Source organism: Cydia amplana, chromosome 15 (assembly GCF_948474715.1).
Source record: "Cydia amplana chromosome 15, ilCydAmpl1.1, whole genome shotgun sequence".
In the NCBI taxonomy this organism is placed as follows: domain Eukaryota; kingdom Metazoa; phylum Arthropoda; class Insecta; order Lepidoptera; family Tortricidae; genus Cydia; species Cydia amplana.
This window is the reverse complement of record NC_086083.1, coordinates 15,860,405-15,882,255: the sequence shown is the minus strand read 5'-3', so window position 1 is coordinate 15,882,255 and position 21,851 is coordinate 15,860,405. Positions and strand designations below refer to the sequence as shown.

The window sequence follows — 21,851 nt, the reverse complement described above, 5'->3', positions numbered from 1 at the left end:
AGTTTATTTTTGAAATTGAAAGTCGTCCAGCAATTTGGAATATGAAATGCGACGAATATAGTGACCGTGTGCACCAATTTTGCTTAGCAAATAATCAAATGACGCGGTTGACGTACGGGTGCAATTAAAAAAAACTCTTCGTGTTGCCTTAAATCTTGGTAATCTCTAGCAAAAGACCCATTTATAGGTCTGGTTTGTAAATAGTGATGTAAGTACCCAGTGTCTTCTGCGTTTTATGACTCGACTGTACAAAAACCAAAGTGAAAGTATCACCGCAGCGTTCTGAATAAGTTCCGTTTACATTTTATCGACAAATAGGAACTGTTTTCACCTTAACATTCGAATGTGAAATGAACGCGAGACGGAAGTAACGCGGGACGTCGCGCATCGCAGCTCCGGACGGAGATGCGGAGAAAACTCGGACGATGGTGCGTTCTCTCCGCATGCGAGTCCGTTGCTCCGTGTCTCGCAACGAGACGCGGCGGCAGTGTGACAACCACCTTAAAATCCTAAAACTGTAAGTACGGTTCTATAACCTCAAATGTATGGCACGCGTTGGCTTTGCAAGATTTCTTTGGTTCTACAGCTGGGTTTTGCCTTGTTGTAGGGGTCCTTAGATTGACCTGACAACGATTTCGAGGATTGAGCTCCGGCCGGCATCTGGTGTACGAGCTGGTCATCCACGACGTCACCGCTTGACCTTGGACCTGCTTCCTGGAGGTATCGTCGTCTGCGTAGCGGATTCCGTATGTGTAATAAATAAAGAGTATTCGCGAGTGCTTTAGGAATAACCAAGGTTAGTTAAAAACTTAATTTGAACTTTAATTCAACGTCAGTGGACAATATAAGTGTAGCTGTGTGAATATAGCATCAATATATTCCTATTATTTCGTCACCGCTTTCCACCATCAAATCACACAGAGGGTGAGAAAATATTTTCATTTAGTGACATCGTGTCGGCTTACGAAATTGACAAAAAAAAAATAGAAGCAAGAGCTTACACAACAGTTCGTCACGTCCCATGAAGCCCACAACTCACATCACACGGCTTCATGAGTAGATTGTGAGGCTCATAACTTCACGTGATGTCCCAACCCTTTCTCAGTTTGTGACAAAGATTGTGACCAATAAACGATTTTTCATTTTCAGCCCATGTCTAGGCAGCACGATGCGCTTCTAGCAGTTCGAAAGCTACCAAAGTACTACCAACAGCATACTACAGCAAATGTCAAGACAGCATGAGGCCGATAGAAGATTGATCAATATAATAAATTAAGGTAGAGGCGCAATGTGTCAACTATAATCGAAGCTGCAGTCATCACTGCGTCAATTAGACGATAATTATGTTTATTACAGCATACCCTGTCCCGAGTGTCCTGGAAACGGCAGAAGCATCCATACAAGATATAGAGCGTCGCTCCGAGTCGCGCGGAACATGGAACTGCTCGTCATGGGACGTGAGCCCACAATACACGGCTTCATGAGCATGCCCTGGAAACGGCATCTTGTATGGATGCGTCATCCATACAAGATCTAGAGCGTCGCCATGCGGCTAACGACGCCACATTGGGGTAGGCTATACTCCGCGTCGCGCGGAACATGGAACTGCTCGTCACGTCCCAAGAAGCCCACAACACACGGCTTCATGAGCAGGTTGTGAGGCTCATAACCTCACGAGATGAGCAGTTCCAACAATATCAAAATATCGGTATAATTTGCATGACAAGTTTCGCTAAAGTCATGTGGTTCCTTGGAGTCAGTTCCTCGTTCAGCTAGCCAGCTAGGAGGCTGGATATCCTGATCAATCTACAACCGAGAAGGTACATTACAATCCTACATATGTTATTATGCCGAAAATACGACGACGTTCGTGTGGAAACATAACATGTTTCCTATACAAGAATTCCAGTAGCATAGCTACAATCTCTAAGAAGAGCTTCCAGACTGGATAAGCAAATAGGGTGTGTAGTGTATTAACATCAGAAGCCCACAACACACGGCTTCATGAGCAGGTTGTGAGGCTCATAACCTCACGTGATGAGCAGTTCCAACAATATCAAAATACAACCAACGGCCTGCCACAGCACATGTCTAGGCAGCACGATGCGCTTCTAGCAGTTCGAAAGCTACCAAAGTACTACCAACAGCATACTACAGCAAATAAAGAGAACAAGAAAAAGATAATATTTTTGGAATCACTTCCATTCTCAAACGACATCGCAAAAACGATGGCTATGATGCAATTACGCAAAAGCCAATCGAGACAAAAATGGACAAAAACGAAAAAGAACTGTCTTTCAATTTATTACAAATCTCCATCAGCATATGTTCACATGAGGCGACAGGGGGTTATTTTGGCATCTCCTTCAACGATACGAAAATGGTTAGACAAAACCAATTGCCTCCCCGGAATCCAAAAAGATGTATTCAAGAATATTGAACAACGCTTTAAAAATGCCACTCTCAAAGTGAAAGCTTGTGTTTTGGCTTTTGATGAGATGTCAATAATGAGCTCACTTGAATACTTCAAAAAGTACGATCTATTATTTTCCATATATCCAGTATCTTGAAATCAAGATTATGGAAAAGGTGATAAGGCGCCTATTGTGGCCAAAGGTGGCCAAGCATGTCTTGGTGCGCTTCCTTTTGCCAAAAGCCATTGTCTCGGACCGAATATCAACAAATCAAAAAGCATTAAAATAGTTGGGTGTGTCAAATGACTCCCCATTTTTTTTGTAATGGCAGAAACATTTTCGCATTTTTTGACGTACCGCACGCATTAAAAAAATATTCGTAACAACCTTCTCAGTAGCAATCACACAGACGGTGAGAAAATATTTTCATTAAGTGACATCGTGTCGGCTTACGAAATTGACAAAAAAAATAGAAGCAAGAGCTTACACAACAGTTCGTCACGTCCCATGAAGCCCACAACTCACATCAGACGGCTTCAAGAGTAGATTGTGAGGCTCATAACTTCACGTGATGTCTCAACCCTTTCTCAATTTGTATCACAAATATTGTGACCAATAAACGATTTTTCATTTCATTTTCATACCCTGCCCCGAGTGTCCTGGAAACGGCGGAAGCATCCATACAAGATATAGGGCGTCGCTCCGCGTCGCGCGTAAATTAAGTTCGCCGTGCGGCCAACGAAGCCACGTTGGGGCAGGCTATGCTCCGCGTCGCGCGGAACAGTGGAACTTCTTTCTAGTCACGTCTCGAGAAGCCCACAACACACGGCTTCATGAGCAGGTTGTGAGGCTCATAACCTCACGTGATGAGCAGTTCCAACAATATCAAAATACAACCAACGGACTGCTACAGCACATGTCCAGGCAGCACGTCAAGTCAAGTCAAGTCAAGTCAAAATATACTTTATTCATGTAGGCCTAGCAACAAGCACTTATGAATCGTAACATACTTATAAATTATCTTAAGCTAATTATCAGAGCAATTTATTGATGTTATTATTCCATATGAATATTGGATTATTATACAAATCAAATTAAACACAAATTAACACGATGCGCTTCTAGCGGTTCGAAAGCTACCAAAGTACCAACAGCATACTACAGCAAATGTCAAGACAGCAAGAGGCCCATATAAAATTGATCAATATAATAAATTGAGGTAGAGGCGAAATGTGTCAACTATAATCGAAGCTCCAGTCAGCACTGCGTCAATTAGATGCTAATTATGTTTATTACAGCATACCCTGTCCCGAGTGTCCTGGAAACGGCAGAAGCATCCATACAAGATATAGAGCGTCGCTCCGAGTCGCGCGGAACATGGAACTGCTCGTCATGGGACGTGAGCCCACAATACACGGCTTCATGAGCATGCCCTGGAAACGGCAGACGCATCCATACAAGATCTAGAGCGTCGCCATGCGGCTAACGACGCCACATTGGGGTAGGCTATACTCCGCGTCGCGCGGAACATGGAACTGCTCGTCACGTCCCAAGAAGCCCACAACACACGGCTTCATGAGCAGGTTGTGAGGCTCATAACCTCACGTGATGAGCAGTTCCAACAATATCAAAATATCGGTATAATTTGCATGACAAGTTTCGCTAAAGTCATGTGGTTCCTTGGAGTCAGTTCCTTGTTCAGCGAGCCAGCTAGGAGGCTGGATATCCTGATCAATCTACAGCCGAGAAGGTACATTACAATCCTACATATGTTATTTTGCCGAAAATACGACGACGTTCGTGTGGAAACATAACATGTTTCCTATACAAGAATTCCAGTAGCATAGCTATAATCTCTAAGAAGTGCTTCCAGACTGGATAAGCAAATAGGGTGTGTAGTGTATTAACATCAGAAGCCCACAACACACGGCTTCATGAGCAGGTTGTGAGGCTCATAACCTCACGTGATGAGCAGTTCCAACAATATCAAAATACAACCAACGGCCTGCCACAGCACATGTCTAGGCAGCACGATGCGCTTCTAGCAGTTCGAAAGCTACCAAAGTACTACCAACAGCATACTACAGCAAATAAAGAGAACAAGAAAAAGATAATATTTTTGGAATCACTTCCATTCTCAAACGACATCGCAAAAACGATGGCTATGATGCAATTACGCAAAAGCCAATCGAGACAAAAATGGACAAAAACGAAAAAGAACTGTCTATCAATTTATTACAAATCTCCATCAGCATATGTTCACATGAGGCGACAGGGGGTTATATTGGCGTCACCTTCAACGATACGAAAATGGTTAGACAAAACCAATTGCCTCCCCGGAATCCAAAAAGATGTATTCAAGAATATTGAACAACGCTTTAAAAATGCCACTCTCAAAGAGAAAGCTGGTGTTTTGGCTTTTGACGAGATGTCAATAATGAGCTCACTTGAATACTCCAAAAAGTACGATATATTTGAAGGATTTCAAGATTATGGAAAAGGTGATAAGGCGCCTATTGTGGCCAAAGGTGGCCAAGTATGTCTTGGTGCGCTTCCTTCTGCCAAAAGCCATAGTCTCGGACCAAATATCAACAAATCAAAAAGCATTAAACGAGTTGGGTGTGTCAAATGACTCCCCATTTTTTTTGTAATGGCAGAAACATTTTCGCATTTTTTGACGTACCACACGCATTAAAAAAATATTCGTAACAACCTTCTCAGTAGCAATCATACAGACGGTGAGAAAATATTTTCATTTAGTGACATCGTGTCGGCTTACGAAATTGACAAAAAAAATAAAAGCAAGAGCTTACACAACAGTTCGTCACGTCCCATGAAACCCACAACTCACATCACACGGCTTCATGAGTAGATTGTGAGGCTCATAACTTCACGTGATGTCCCAACCCTTTCTCAATTGGTAACACAAAGATTGTGACCAATAAACGAGTTTTCATTTCATTTTCATACCCTGCCCCTAGTGTCCTGGAAACAGCAGAAGCATCCATACAATATGTAGGGCGTCGCTCCGCGTAGCGCGTGAATTAAGTTCGCCGTGCGGCCATCGACGCCACGTTGGGGCAGGCTATGCTCCGCATCGCGCGGAACATGGAACTTCTAGTCACGTCCCGAGAAGCCCACAACACACGACTTCCTGAGCAGATTGTGAGGCTCATAACCTCAAGTGATGAGCAGTTCCAGCAATACCAAAATACAACCCACGGCCTGCTACAGCACATGTCTAGGCAGCACGATGTGCTTCTAGCTAAGTACTACCTAGCTAAAGCTACCAAAGTACTACCAACAGCATACTACAGCAAATGTCAAGACAGCATGAGGCCCATCCCATATAATATTGATCAATATAATAAATTAAGGTAGAGGCGCAATGTGTCAACACTGCTTCAATTAGACGATAATTATGTTTATTAAAGCATACCCTGCCCCTAGTGTCCTGGAAACGGCAGAAGCATCCATACAAGATAAAGAGCGTCGCCATGTGACATGTCTAGGTAGCACAATGCGCTTAGCAGTTCGAAAGCTACCAAAGTATTACCAACAGCATACTACAGCTTGTCGTCGCGTCCCAAGAAGCCACAAGCCACAACACACGGCTTCATGAGCAGGTTGTGAGGCTCATAACCTCACGTGATGAGCAATTCGAACGATACCAAACTATGACCCTAATGGTCATAGTTTGGTATCGACCAAATTTCAAGACAGCATGAGACCCATGCTAAGAATGATCAATAATTGAGAGCTTTACGGAGGTGGCAAGTTACCTTCAGGCGAAGCCCCAGTGTAACAAAATTTTGATGATAAGCTCTCAATTACCATCCAATGTGATGCATCAAAAGATGACCTTGGATGCTGCTTATTACAGCAAACGCTTTTGACGAGATGTCAATAATGAGCTCACTTGAATACTCCAAAAAGTACGATCTATTTGAAGGTTTTCAAGATTATGGAAAAGGTTATAGGGCACCTATTGTGGCCAAGTATGTCTTGGTGTTTTTGATCCGAGGATTGTATAGAGGGTGAAAACTACCCATGGCATAATTTTTATCAGCGGGAAACGTTGCTGCTGCAAAGTTGACTTTGCTAATTAAAGTGATAATAAATAAACTTTTCGCTATCAGCCTTCTGCAAGCCTTTGTCTCGGACCAAATTTCAACAAATCAAAAAGCATTAAAAGATTTGGGTGTATCAAATGACTCCCCATTTTTTTTTTGTAATGGCAGAAAAAACCCACGCATTAAAAATATTCGAAACATTCTCACTAGCGATCACACAGACGGTGAGAAAATATTTTCATTTAGTGACATCGTGTTGACTTACGAAATTGCAAAAAAACATAAAAGCAATAGCTTACATGGAGTTCTTTACGTCCCATGAAGCCCACAACTCATATATAACATGGCTTCATGAGCAGATTGCGAGGGTCATAACCTCACGTGATGAGCAGTTCCAGCAATACCAAAATACAACCAACGGCCAATGTCTAGGCAACACAATGCACTAATTAGGTTGCTCAATATACCTAATGGCAGGCCGTATTTGCGGGTCAAATCGGGAAGATGTGTGTCATTTTTTATTTAATTTTGTATTCTATCAGTTTTACATACATACCTTTGCTACATTACTTTCCTTGATAATAATGTCAGTGTATATTAAGATAACATAATATTCAAAATAAGACATTAGACGTCTTTTGAAATAGCGAATTAAGTTTGTGTATATCTTTAACTTGGGATATTTTTAGAGACAAATTGAAAATATTATTACCTATATAAATTAAACAATTTCATACAAATTTTAAATATAATAAACAATGGCCCCAACGCTAATGCCATCAACATATCGACAACGAGAATCTTCCTCAATTCAGCCGGTACCACTAAAGTGGAAGTTTTTGACAGTGTCAACGTCGCTGCCCCTAGTGCCCTGGAAACGGCAGACACATCCATACAAGATCTAGAGCGTCGCCGTGCGGCCAACGACGCTACGTTGGGGCAGGCCATGCTCCGTGTCGTGCGGAACAGTGGAACTTCTAATCACGTCCCGAGAAGCCCACAACATACGGTTTCATGATCAGGTTGTGAGGTTCATAACCTCACCGTGATGAGCAGTTGGTTCCAACAATATCAAAATACAACCCACGGCCTGCTACAGCACATGTCTAGCCAGCACGATGCGCTTCTAGCAGTTCGAAAGCTACCAAAGTACTACAGCAAATGTCAAGACAGCATGAGGCCCATCCCATATAATATTGATCAATATAATAAATTAAGGTAGAGGCGCCGATATGGAATATGGACCCAGCCGTGTGATGTGGGCTTCTTGGGACGTGACGAGAAGTTCCATGTTCCACGCGACGCGGAGCATAGCCTACCCCAATGTGGCGTCGTTAGCCGCATGGCGACGCTCTTTATCTTGTATGGATGCTTCTGCCGTTTCCAGGACACTAGGGGGCAGGGTATGCTGTAATAAACATAATTATCGTCTAATTGAAGCAGTGTTGACACATTGCGCCTCTACCTTAATTTATTATATTGATCAATATTATATGGGATGGGCCTCATGCGGGTCCATATTGGCTCATATACAATTTATTATTCGAATACTTCTAATAATATCGCTTTGTAGTCATAATCATAATTTCTCCGAAAATTGTTTCTCATATATTTTTTTAAGTTATTTGTACTACTACCTACATTATTCATAACGATACATATTCCGTTTTTTTACTCATAATGTTTTGTTATTTGTTCAACCTGATATTTCCAAGTACTGTACGAACTGTGTACTTATACTTTAAGGGTTGTTAAAAAAAAATAACCTTGCTCCCGCCTTAGTCTTCTAACCTAACCTATCCGAGTCGGATCTGCCCCGGAAAACCAGCCGGCGACCAGCGTACAGAGGCCACGTGCCACGCGGTCCTGCGAACCGCTGCTCCATGGCGCTGGGCGCCGCTGCTCAAGGCGCAGCAAAACGCCACTCCGCGGGCAGAACATAAAATAAAACTCAGTGCTAAAAATAATAAACAATAATAGTGAAATAATAAACCACAGTGGAAAATATACATAGTGAAATAGTGAAAACCTAGTGAAACAGTGAGTTAACCCATACAAGGATTGCAAGGAAAAACCATCACAGTTTACAACAAAACAAGGTAAAACTTTTCAATATACAACACAGCGAACACAATAAACACAGTGAACTTAGCGAACATAGTGAACATAGTGAACACAGTGAACACAAATAAATAAGTAAACAAATAATAATTCAAAAACACAAAGACAAAAAAATAGTGAACAAACATGTCAGAAAAATCAATAACCTCACCGATTAAAGAAACCAGACTCACCAGAGCACGCGCCAACAAAAATCAAGACACAGAAGACGAAGCGCCACAGACCCAAAATACATGGAATACACAAACAGACAAGGAAAACATAGACGACAAGGGGAGACAACACGAAGAAGACCTCCCACCCAACTCACAAACACAGAATGAAGAAAACGACAAAGATACAAGGGAAAACATCCAACCAGAAGGGGTAATACGAGAAATGGAGCAGACAACAAACGAAGAAAGGAAAGAAACAGACAAAGGACCAGGAAAAGAAAACGAGCCTGATGTTGCAAAGATAACTACAAGGGAGGAAAACAAAGAAACCTCACTCTACAACAACAAAGAAACAATAACTGAGACAACTGAATTAGACGACTCCATGGAGCATACACAAGGATATGACATAACAACAACCCGACTGTGTAGCGATGCTACACGGTTTCCCATACTAAAAACATACTACACAACCTGCAATGAATGAGTGTCGCATTTCCGACAAAATAACATATACCAAAGTATGACAATTATGTAAAACTGTAGTATACCTTCTCAGCTGTAGGTTGATCAAAATACCCCGCCTCCTGGCTGGCTAGATTCGAAGAAACAAGCCCAAAGAGAATGCCACTCGAACGGAACTTGTCACCCGGGTTGTGCTGAAATTACTGGACTGAACCTGGCTTTGCGCATATCAAAATGATCCTTGTGATCCACTCTAACTGCTCAAATAGGTCACATCCTAATCTAATTAGTATTTTAGAATCATTCATAAAATTGCTTAAAATTATAAATCATAAATATGTGGGTCCTCCATCGTTCGACAGAGGAAACGTCAAAATAAACGAAGGTTTCGTTACTGCATAGGCAGGGAAGATATTCCGAACGAAACAATGTAGGAAATAGTAATAAAAGATGTAATTATTAGTTATTATTGTTAACAACTTAAAATAATTCAAGTATTAATGAACATTTGTATTTTACAAGAATTACTGGATTTAAAAAATGCTCGAGTTGGTTTGAAGTTTAATGCATTGATGTGAATCGAAACGCAATTGACGGGTTGGTGGACTTTTCGAGAGGCGACAGGTCAGAACACTTGGGGGGTTTTTGGTTGGTCGGGACGACGTGGGCTGGAAGCTTGTTCTAGATTGGTTTTTGGAAAATTGTTACGTCTCCTCGCGCCGCCAGCTTGGCGGCGCGACGCATTGACGCCGCTTCCCACCGCAGGGCGCTGCTTCGGCCCGTGGGCAGCGTGCCGGACGGCGCCACCAGCCGTTCGACGACCCCAAGGTTTCAGCACACGGCCCCCCGCGCACATCATCGAACTCCACGGCGCGGCGTACCCGCGCCGTCCCATAGCCGTAGGGCACGGCCCCGACCCGCAGACCGTGCGTCAGGCGGCCCAGAGCGCCGCTTGACGATCCCGAGGCTCTTCATGCGGTCCCGCCCGCGAAGATACCGGCCGCCGCGGACCGTTCTCGCCCTGGCTTAAAGAAGTTAAGGCTCGACGAACGGCCGCCGCCTTCTGACCACATCCGCCTGCTGCGGCCAGCAGCAGTGTTTCTCCGGATAACGACCTTGCGCCGGATTCGTGAGTGCACCAAACTTTAGTGTTAGATTTTGGCCAAAATCTCGCGTCCCGTTTGATCTCGCGGCCGTATTTTTAAGGCTCTAGGACTATATTAACGTTCCCCCTCAGCGGTCGGGGTATTCTCTGTTTCCCAGCGCCCGCATCTAGCGAGGTGCCATGTAAATAAGGTCTGTCACCGATTTGGAAAGTAAATTGCATGATACACATTTGGCCTTATCCTTTATAGCGCCCTATCCCTACTCTCATAACCAGGTTTAAAGCAACAAGAGGTCCTTGTATTTCAATGGTTCAGTGTCTTGCTGCGAGCCTTATCCGGCATCTATTGTTGAGCATTTAAAAGTGTTGAAAGCATAATCTTACCAAACCACAACTATTCGGCCATCGCCGCTTCAAAAAATTCTCATTTTTATACACTACAACTGGTAAACATAGTCAATGGACAATCAGCATTAATCCTAAGTCACCTCACACTCAACCGAAGCGTGAAAAGGGATAGCAAAGAGGCAATATCAGAATCAGTCAAGAATATACAAAAAGTAGTAGAAAGATTCGCCCTAGAACTCACCCGCACGGGGAAAATAACAAGAAACAAAGACCCGCAAACGACAACAATGACAACAACAATAACATCACCATCAAATAAAAATAGAAATCAAGCTGTACAAACAGACGAATACACTCCAACAACGGCACCCCAACCCAAAACTCCCGTAGACAAACTAAAGGAAGACATCATAAATGCGAGTAAAAACAGAAATAGATAAACTAATCTATGAACAAAAGGCAGTCAATGAATTAGTAGTTGCAGCACTATTAAGACCAATAGACGATGAAGAAAAAGAGATCGCAACAGCAACAACAGCAAAAACAGTGGAAAATAACAATAATAAAAACACAAAAAGAGGAGAAAGGACAGACAGACAAACATAGACAGTCAAACAAAGAAAGAACAAAAGAAAAACCAAGAGAAGAAGAAATCACAATAACCCAAAAGAGAAACAAGCAAACACCAATCAACGAAAATAATACTAATCAAACACATAGGAAAGTAACCAAAATAAACAATAATAACAATAAGACAGAAACCAGTTACGCGGTCATCCTAGAAAACATAGACCCTCGAAAAGAAAACGCAGAAACACTAAAACAAGTACAAGATAAGGTAGATGTCATACAACTTGGAGTCGGAATACAGCAAATCAGATATACTAAGAGCAATAAAGTAGTCATAAACTGCGAAAATGAAGAAGACAGAGAGAAACTTAGCACAGCAATCAGAAACAATAATACAGGCGTGACAGTGGATGTTCCCAAACTCAGAAATCCGCAAATAAAATTAATAGGAGTCATCAACGAAAATGTAGGAGACAAAATAACAGATGCAATCCAAAGACAAAACCCTAATATAACAAGCAATTTAACTGGAAATGAGAAATATATAAAATACATACGCCACATAAACAGAAGGGATAGCCATACAAAGAACGTGATAATAGAAGTAAGCCCAGAGATATATAACAGAATACAACAACAAAGGAAAATTAGAATAGGGTACCAGTCAGTGGTGGCGGTGGAGCAGCAACAACTGCTTCAATGCTATAATTGCCTGGGATACAACCACAGAGCATCAATCTGCACTGCAAAAACTGGATGCGGATATTGTGCAGAAACACACGACACACGCAGATGCCCAAACCGATACAACAAAGACCCAATCTGCTCCAACTGCCAGAAGAAGGGAAGGGAGCACATCCATCCCGCATACAGCCTAGACTGCCCAGAGTACAGCAAGTGGAGCAAAATAGCAAAGATGTCCATACGATATCGGTAAGGGCGCACACACAGCGCAGCAATGTACGACTGCTCCATGAACATAGAATTTATTGCAAATGCTCCATGCTCCATCCATAGCCACTCCACGAACTTAGAAGAAAAATTTAACTTAGATATATCAAAATAATTACTAGCATTGTATAAAATAAACATAGAAGAAAAATTGAATTTAAAATTGAAAAAAAAAAAATTGATTGATTGAACTTAGATATATCAAAATAATTACTAGCATTGTATAAAATAAACACAGTTGCAGATATAATAGTTAAATGTAAGACCGCTCCATTAACATAGAATTTATTGTAAATGCTCCATGCTCCATCCATAACCACTCCACGAACTTAGAAGAAAATTGTAAATGCTCCAGAATAATCGCCTCAGGAAATTAGACAGCAAAATAATAATTACTAGCATTGTATAAAATAAACATAGTTGCAGATTTAATAGTTAAATGTATAACCGCTCCATAAACATAGAATTTATTGTAAATGCTCCATGCTCCATCCACAGCCACTAGCCATAGCCACTCCACGAACTTAGAAGAAAAATTGTAAAATAGTTGCAGATTTAATAGTTAAATGTATGACTTCTCCATGAACATAGAATTTATTGTAAATGCTCCATGCTCCATCCATAGCCACTTTATTGCCATAGCCATTCCACGAACTTAGAAGGAAAATTGTAAAATAGTTGCAGATTTAATAGTTAAATGTATGACTGCTCCATGAACATAGAATTTATTGTAAATGCTCCATGCTCCATCCATAGCCACTTTATTGCCATAGCCACTCCACGAACTCAGAACTCAAAAGAAAAAATTGTAAATGCTCCAGGAAATTAGACACACCATAATAACTTTCAGTATTGTATAAAATCAGTTGCAGTTGCAGGGCATATGGTCGCCCGTATCCATTAGCGAGGACCATATGTCTATAAACTCTCAGAATATCATTAAAGAAAAAAAAAAAAAAACCTAACCTAACCTCAGTCCCGCGCCAGACGTGGTCCGGAGCAGTCGAACTGCGCCACGCTCTGCCACTTTGCGCCAAAGTAATGCGCCATCCGTGTGCGCCAGTGAAACATACAATTTAAGTGCAGTGCGCGCCACGGGACGAACTAAATTGCGCCACTCGCGTGCGCCAGTGTAGAATATTCTAAGTGACTAAAGATAAAGGAGAATAAATAAATACATACAAATGGTCTGCTCCACCGAGTGATGCCCCAAGACTGGACCCACGGAGCGGCAATGGGATGATTGCTGCTGCTCCACGCTCCATGTGTAACTGTCTATGAGACATAAGACAGTGATAAATACTAGAATATTTGTATTAGCGTATTCAGAATCAGAATCAGATAATTTATTTTACATTAGTTTATTAAAATTAATAATAATAAAATTGTTAGCATACGTTTATTAGTATCACTTACTATAATTGCTCCATGCTCCATGTACAATTGACCACGAGTCATAGGATAGCGGCAAAAACTAGAATATTTGTATTAGCCTATTACATTAGTTTATTAAATAAAAAAAATTAATATGATAATATTGTTATTATATTTTTCATACTTTTCTTACATTTACTTACTATAACTGCTCCGTCAGCTCCGTGCTCCATGTGCAAGTGTATATGAGTCATGAGACAGCGGCAAACACTAATATATTTGTATTAGCTTATTAAATTAGAATTAAGATTAATATTAATAATAATATTGTTGCACCTGTGAACGGGTTCCAGCAGGCGTTCTACATGACATAAAAGCTCTCCAAGGGGCCTCTACGTTGTAACAACAAAATTTTATTCATTCATTTCTCAATCCAAATTATACACGGTCCGTGGTCGATCGATACCCTTATCGCCATCTAGTGAGCGCAAACGTACTCGCGCAGCGCGCTGTCGAGACGAACATGGTCCTGGTTGCTAGTTTAAAAAAATAATTTCGGTACCTTCCTACATTTCGGGTTTTCTTTTAATCGCAAGTCGTTTTTTAAATTAAATTTTTGATGCTGATGTCAACTTAAGCCAGTCTTCTCCGAGACCACGGGGACAACGCCGTCCTCGAAACGTCGGAGGTAAATCTTAAAACTTAGATACGCGATTAAGTCCCGTTGTATAATTTAATAATGTGTAAAAATCGTGAAAATTTAAATCAGAATTAAATTTGTCTTCAAATATTTTTTTATTCATCGGCGTTGTATTCAATATTATTCCAAGCAAACTAAATAAGATAAGAAACGTTGTTTTTGCAAAGTCACCTAGGATCGCACGAGCTCTGTTCGAATTCTGGCAACCCCGTCGTTGGATCCGTCACTGATGGCTCGCCACGTCGCTGGACGTTCTTTTTGATTTTATCGCCGAAAGGTTAACCTGTACCAGTACCATGTTCTTCGGGAGCAATCTCCCTTTTAAGTGAGTATTTTGGTGATTTTTACACTGGGTTTTGTGTGTAAGATTCGATTTAATAGTGTGGTGAATTTTATTTTCAGTCCAGGCGAGATACCGGGATCCATGCCGGTGGATTTCCGGGGCCTATGAGCCCACCATTTATAGACCTCGCGTGTGTTGACATATCGATGCATAATATCATATCTGCGGGCCGTTTTTCCACCGCGAGTAAGTCATTATCTGTTTTTTTAGAGTATAACCTTCCGCTGCGCGGGTCAAATAATAACCTTTGACCTGACGCGTTCCGTTCCAAATTCGAAATTATGTACGTCTTGACTCCATTTTGTTGCAATTTATTTAGGTTTCAGCGTTGCCATAACGTTGTGTACTTTTGTCTTACTATTGGAAAACCTTTCCAGGGTCTATACTTAACCTATAAGTCCGCATGGAGCGTGCTTCTACCCCTTGTGTGCCCGGGTGTCAGCGTGTGCCTAGCAGTCGGCGAGTGCTTTCTTGGTCCTGTACCTGAGCTTGTGGTGACGTGGCGGAGATAATCTGGTACCCTAAACTCTACGGACAAGGTCAGCTCTTTTCAACCTTTAGTGTTCCTTCTACGGCGCCCAACATTAATTTAAAATAATAAGAATAATATTAATATAACGTTCAACCGTAAGGGTAGGTAGTCGCTAGACCCACTTTTGCTCTCCGGTCCCTAATAGAATTTTTAAGAGCTAGCATTAAGTTAATTGCAGTGTATGCAAGGCCCTTAAGGCCCGGGTATTGACTATTATTAAATAAAACAAAAGTTGTAACTACAGTGTTTGTATTTTCCTTTTAAAATCTTCTAGGTTAGCTCCCCTAAAATAATACTTGTAACAACGTGTTGGATCTGTGTCCCCAAGCAAGCCTATCAAAAAACCGGGATTATAGGCCCGTGATATCCAAGGAGATACAAATAATATTTTGAAAAAAAAAATGCTTGAATAAAGATTGATTAGAATAATGATGTACACAGATTTCCATATAACCAGATACATGTAAATAAACAAGATAGCCCATGATAGTAACTGCTCCACACTCTGAAAATCGACTCAACACGTCTCTGCCCACTGGTCCGACAAGACCAGAGACGCGCACAGAAAGGTGCTCCATGGACCAAAGACTCCGCCCCGCTACTCCAGCCAGCGAGGACGATGACCTATGCAGTGCCTCACACTGCACACAGAATAAACAGCGAAAGCTGCTCCAAAATACAGAACCGAACACAGCCACACCGGACATAGGGACTAAAGATGAAGTGCAGGCAGACGCTTCATGCACGGAAGACTTCGCCCCGCTGCTCCGGCCGCCGAGACCGGAGGCGCGGCCGGTGACCCATGAAGTGCTCCATGCACGGCGGACTTCACCCCGCTGCTCTGTCTGCCAAGACAAGAGGCGCGGACGATGAAGCATGCTCCACACATCACACTCCGACAGTGTTGCCAGATGGTCACAAAAGTCACATTTTTCGTGACTTTTCGCCTTCTCGTGTGACATGTGCGTGACTTATGATTTTGGGGCAATTTTTGTGACTTTTGAAGATAGTCGATTTTTGGACAAGTTTAGTTTTGCAATTCGTATTATTTAGGAATGCTCCCAACCAAGCTTACTAAGCCCTTTAAATTTGACACTTTGCACTGACCCTTGACGATACATCAACAATCATGTTTATCACTAGGTCTTATCATAGTCATGGCAAAATGAGATTTGTTACCTTGACGTGACGGTGTTATATAGTTTAATAAGAGTTTTTTTTGTGTAATGAATCATTAGTAATGATTCATTTCTTTTAGTCTGTATCTATACTACTCATTGTACTACATCAGTTATTGTGAGATTTTTGAGCGCTCTAAAACCATTAATTTTAGCCGGGGGTAAATTATTTACGCATATACTTTTTTATTTTCTTTTGATTAAAGTTTCGCAGACAGGGAAATCGACACCACACTCGCGTTCGCGCTTTCACACCACGATTCACGCACATAGTCTGGAGGGGGCTTAAACAGTGTAAACTTTAAAAAAATTCTCTCGCACTGACTGACTGTGAATTGTATCTTGTTAGTAGTTTGTGGACTCATGTGACTGAGTTAAGTTTGGTAGATTAAGGCGTGTCCAGACGAAGACCATCCCCCGCCAATCCGACCAAACTATCCGATCAAACCAGGACGCGCGGACGCAAACACCAATTTGGCCAGTTTTATCAATTTAAATTTTATGGTGATATTTGACCGCTGTTAATTAAAAAATGCCCCTAACCGCGAAAACTAGCGTCACAAATTGGTATTCTTGCGTCCGTACTCCATTATATCGGTACTATCGGTCATAATCGGCGAGCCAAATTGGCGTTTGCGTCCGCACGTCCCGACCCAATCGGACAATTCAATCAGACCGTCGAAAAATTTTCCTCGTCTGGACAGGCCTAAACTATAGTCTGTCAAGCCATTTCATTAAGTAGAAAAAAGCGTCAAATTTAAAAAATTTAGGCGCGAAGGGTCTATCATCCCAAAGAGAATTCAATTTCGCGCCCTCTTCCACTGACAAAGTTATTTGACTGACTTTATAATAACTTATTATGGTAATTTTTTTTCGTGTTGAAAACGAAAAAAAAATCAAGAAATAAAAAAAGGAACTTACAATTCATGAAATCGATCACATAATAGTTATTTACGATACAAGTGCGGAAAAGAGGAAATTCGAAACGAGTGGCGATAAATTAAAACACGACCGAAGAGAGTGTTTTAAATCGACACGAGTTGCGAATTACCTATTCGCACGTGTATCGTACAACGTTTTACAGTACATATGGCCCTTTAAACTTTTGACATACACACGAAAAGTGCTACTTTACGCACTAGTGCGGGAAAATAGGGCCATATGTACTGTAAAATCATATAAGGTTAGTAGAATTTTTGTGTAATATATTATTTTCGGAATTTCTTCTATTAAAATCGATTTACCAACCCATACTATAAAAATGTGACTTAAGCAGCAAAAACGTGACTTTTAGGGAAACGAAACGTAACTTATGACTCCAGAGCCCTGGCAACACTGCACTCCGAACATGACTCAAAACGTTTCTGCTCCACTGCTCCGACAAGATGAGAGACGCGCACAGAAAGGTGCTCCACGCACCGAGGACTCCGCCCCGCTACTCCGGCCAGCGAGGACGATGACACATGCAGTTCCACACTGCACACAGAATGAACAGCGCAAGCTGCTCAAAAAACACAGAACCGGACACAGCTACATTGGACATAGAGATCCTAAGATTAAGTTTAAATTGTAAATAAGTGGTCTCCTGGGTTACAGACAAACGAGTCGGGCCCAGGGGCCCACATATGAATACCGTTGCAAGGTGGATGGCCGCCCGTATTCCTAGCGGGGACCATAAACCTATAAAAAATATAGTTAAAAAAAAAACCTAACCTAACCAGAAATCGTATCGCGGACGCCGTCGTGGGCGGTCGTGTCATCTAAAATTCTGAATTTATTTTAAATAACAATAATTGTGTAACTGTGTCAATCCAACATCAGCACTTTTCAATAACTGCGAATTTTACACGTTTCGCAAATCAAAGTGTGTAATGGGGACAAAATTACGCAAACATGGAAGACGCATTTAATAGAAAGGACCCCTCTCCTCCCGAAGGAAGACCTACGAAAACGGACCCGACTGTGCCCTCTCCAGCACCTACAGCGCAGCCCGCGTCGGTTGATGTGGTGTCGACCAGTGAAATCCAAGGTTGGCTATCCTCGATAGAACAATGTTTAAACGAAATATGCACCATTGCAAATGAAGGGAAACTAAATTCGGACCAGAAGCTTAGAATAAATAAAATTAGCAGGAAAGCAGGAATGTGGCAGGAGTGTCCCAGCTGGCCGTGCAGCAAATTTTAGTCAACAATGCCCATCTCAAAAGCTTTATCCGAGCAGAAGAACATCCGAGAACAAATCAAGGAGCTCCAGCATAGTCTACAAGTTGCCCCTAAAATAGAGTCAAAAGTATCCTTCGCCGACAAAGTGAGAACAGGTAACAACTCATCTATAGTACCTACCAAGAGCAACTCTATTGTAATTTACCCTACGGAGAAGGACAAGTCTAGCGAGGACACCAAAAAACTTGTACAGGACCTAATAAAACCCGAAGCCCTTAAACTACATGTTCGCGGAATGAGAAGGACGAAGAACGGAGGCGTTATTATAAATACCGACCGCAAGGACGATCTAGAAAAATTAAAAGCATCCCAGCAGCTTCAAAAATCAGGATTAAAACTGGAAGAAACCACCAAAAGGAGACCCAAAATTATCTTGCTAGGCGTTCCCTCGAATATCACAGAAAACGAGGTATTTGAATGCATTTATGAACAAAATATTGTAGATCAGCATCCAAATATTTCTAGGGAAACTTTTATGAGCTCGATGAAACTAAGCCATAAATCTGGCAAAAAGGACCTAGCCACATGTAATTATATATTAGAGTGCTCAGCCGAACTAAGACGGATCCTCATTCAGCAACAGCGCGTATTTATCAATTGGACTTCCTGCCCTGCACGAGATTTTACTCTCTTGAGTAGATGTTACAAATGCCAGCTCTACGGTCACTCTGCCAAGTACTGCAGGAAAGCTGAATCTACATGTAGTCACTGCGGATTATCAGGACACACCATCAAAGAATGCACTACATAAACTATCTGAACCTTCGAAATGCGCTACGTGTATGCGTTTCAAAAAACCATCCGACCACAAAACCGGAGATGAGCAGTGCCCAGCGAAAAAAAGTGCCCAAATAAGACATTTATATAACATAGACTATGAGGGCGCCTAAAACGCCTCATTACTTATCTCTAAAAAAACTACCTATTTTGTAACTACCTTGTAAATTGTCAAAGTTGAAATGATTTAATTCACTGTTATTTACCTACGTTCTTGTACTATAATTATAGGTAATCTTTATTGTAATGCACAATAAGCACCTAACTACTACACTACATTGACCTACTAACACGAAATACCTAAGATACAAGTATTAAGTTACTTAGTTTAGGTATTGATGTAAAATATGTTAGAACCAGTTACAATTTTTGCTTACAAGATCTTTTATTTTATTTGTTTACTTTTCTAAACCATGATTGTACATTTATAATATTTAAGTAACTATTTAAGCGTATTATGATTGTTTGTAATTGTTGGATATTTTTTAATGAAATAAATTTTATCTTATCTTATCTTAGAAACGTTCACAGACACCTCCGCAACATACATGGGAAGGGGTTGGGAGCCCACGAGAGCGCACAAATATTTACATACTATGGATACTTCAGAACTGCCAACCCACACAAGTTCTGCCCCCCAAAGTTCACCCCGCCAAGAGAAATATTGGCGAAAATGCAGAGGGTGAACAAAATGTGGCTTAAAACCATAGGCGTAACTATGGGGTGGCGGGCATAGGGGTCACGTATGTGAGGAACCTCCGCAACCAAAAGGCCGCTATAGGTCTGGAAACAGAGGCAGATAGAGAGACTCTTATCAAGGAGATAAAAGGCAAATGTCCAACACTGACGGTAAACGCAAAGGCCCTAAGGAGGCCCCAGATCCGACTAAAGGGAGTGCCCAGAGACCTCACGGACGCGCAAATCCCAGGAGCTATCTTGCGCCAAAATAGAGCCCACCTCAGCAACACGGCGGAAACTGAGGAAGAAATAAGGGTATTAAGAAGAACAAGGGGCAGAACGGCTGCTACCACGAACGTGATCCTGGAGCCCATTGCTTTGGTCCAAGCTCAAAGACCAAAAGGTAAAGCTTGGCTATCAGGTGGTGCATGCCGTGGACCAATCCCCAGTGCTGCAATGTTTCCGCTGCCTGAAATTTGGGCATTTTGCAAGGGAATGCTCTGAACAGACCGCGTGTGGATACTGCTCTAAGGACCACGATACCAAGGAATGCCCGAACCGAGAAGAACCACCGAGGTGCAAAAACTGCGACGGCAAGTACCCGACCAAATCCGACCACCCGGCATACAGATCCGACTGCCCAGAGTGGGTAAAATGGGATCGGATAACCCGATCACAAGTGCAGTACTGCTGAGGGCACACCGGTAACGAACCAAACCAGGCAACCATACACGCACCCAACAAACCAGGACAGGATAAAACCACTATCATTCATACAAGTAAATTTGGGCAGAGGATATGCGGCGACCAAAGAATGCATAACAGAGGCCGAAAACACTGAAGTGGACATCTTGCTTCTCCAGGAGCCATATGTGGGAGCCAGAGGGTACATCACAACCCCACACCGAGTGATTCAACAAACCCCAGGAGAGGGACCTGTCAAAGCTGCCCTAGTAATTCTGAACCCCACACTGAGACTAGTCGTGGACCCAACCCAAATCGCAAAGAACATAGCTACTGCCACCATCAAGCACGGGTCCATGGCCTTTGGCGCCGTTAGTTGCTATTTTGAGGGGGACACTCCAATCGAACCCTACCTTGACAAATTGACGCACATAGTGGGATCCCTGGGAGACAAAGGTGCCATAATAGGAGGCGATTTTAACGCCTTTAGCCACTGGTGGGGATGTACAAGAGAGGATGGGAGAGGGGCGGAGTTAGCGTAGCATGTTCTCGGGATGCGGCCTTAACATACTCAACAGAGGCTCTACACCCACTTTCTACACGCATAGAGGCGGAATAGAATACTCCAGTATAGTGGACATTACAATGTGCACCGACAAATGGCTGGCTGAAGTAGTAAACTGGAGAGTGGTCACCGAGGACACAGGATTAACAGACCACAGGCGAATAAGATACAGCCTAATCAGAAGAGGAAGCCGAATGCATAGAACTTCCACCTCCACCAGGAAATATGATACCTCTAAGGCCGAATGGCCTGAATATATAGAGTCCCTGAGGAACCAACTCCAACAAAGACAGCTTACTGTCCAGAGAGTGATGGAAATTGAGACTACAGAGGAACTTGAAACAGTCACTAGAGATCTCACAGATGCTATACAGGACGCCTGTATCAATACCATTCCTAGAGAAGGGAGAGTACAAAGGCAAAGAAGTCTCCTTGGTGGACGAAGGAACTTGGGGAGCTTAAAAATAGGGTAACAATTCTAAGGCGCAGAATATCGAAGGCAAATCCCGTTAGGAGACCTACGGTGTATGAGGAGTATGCACTGGCACGCGCCCAATACAAGGAATTGCTCGAAAACACAATCACGGGTAGTTGGA

At 42.2% G+C, this 21,851-nt stretch overlaps 1 protein-coding gene and 1 pseudogene across 1 annotated transcript in view; one reads left to right on the top strand and one right to left on the bottom strand.

Moving 5' to 3' along the window:
• The window catches only part of LOC134654661 (zinc finger BED domain-containing protein 4-like), a 1,082,235-nt gene that overhangs the window by 746,186 nt on the left and 314,198 nt on the right, over window positions 1-21,851 (bottom strand). The window lies entirely within an intron of this gene.
• On the top strand, window positions 18,223-19,462 carry LOC134654467 (uncharacterized; annotated as a pseudogene).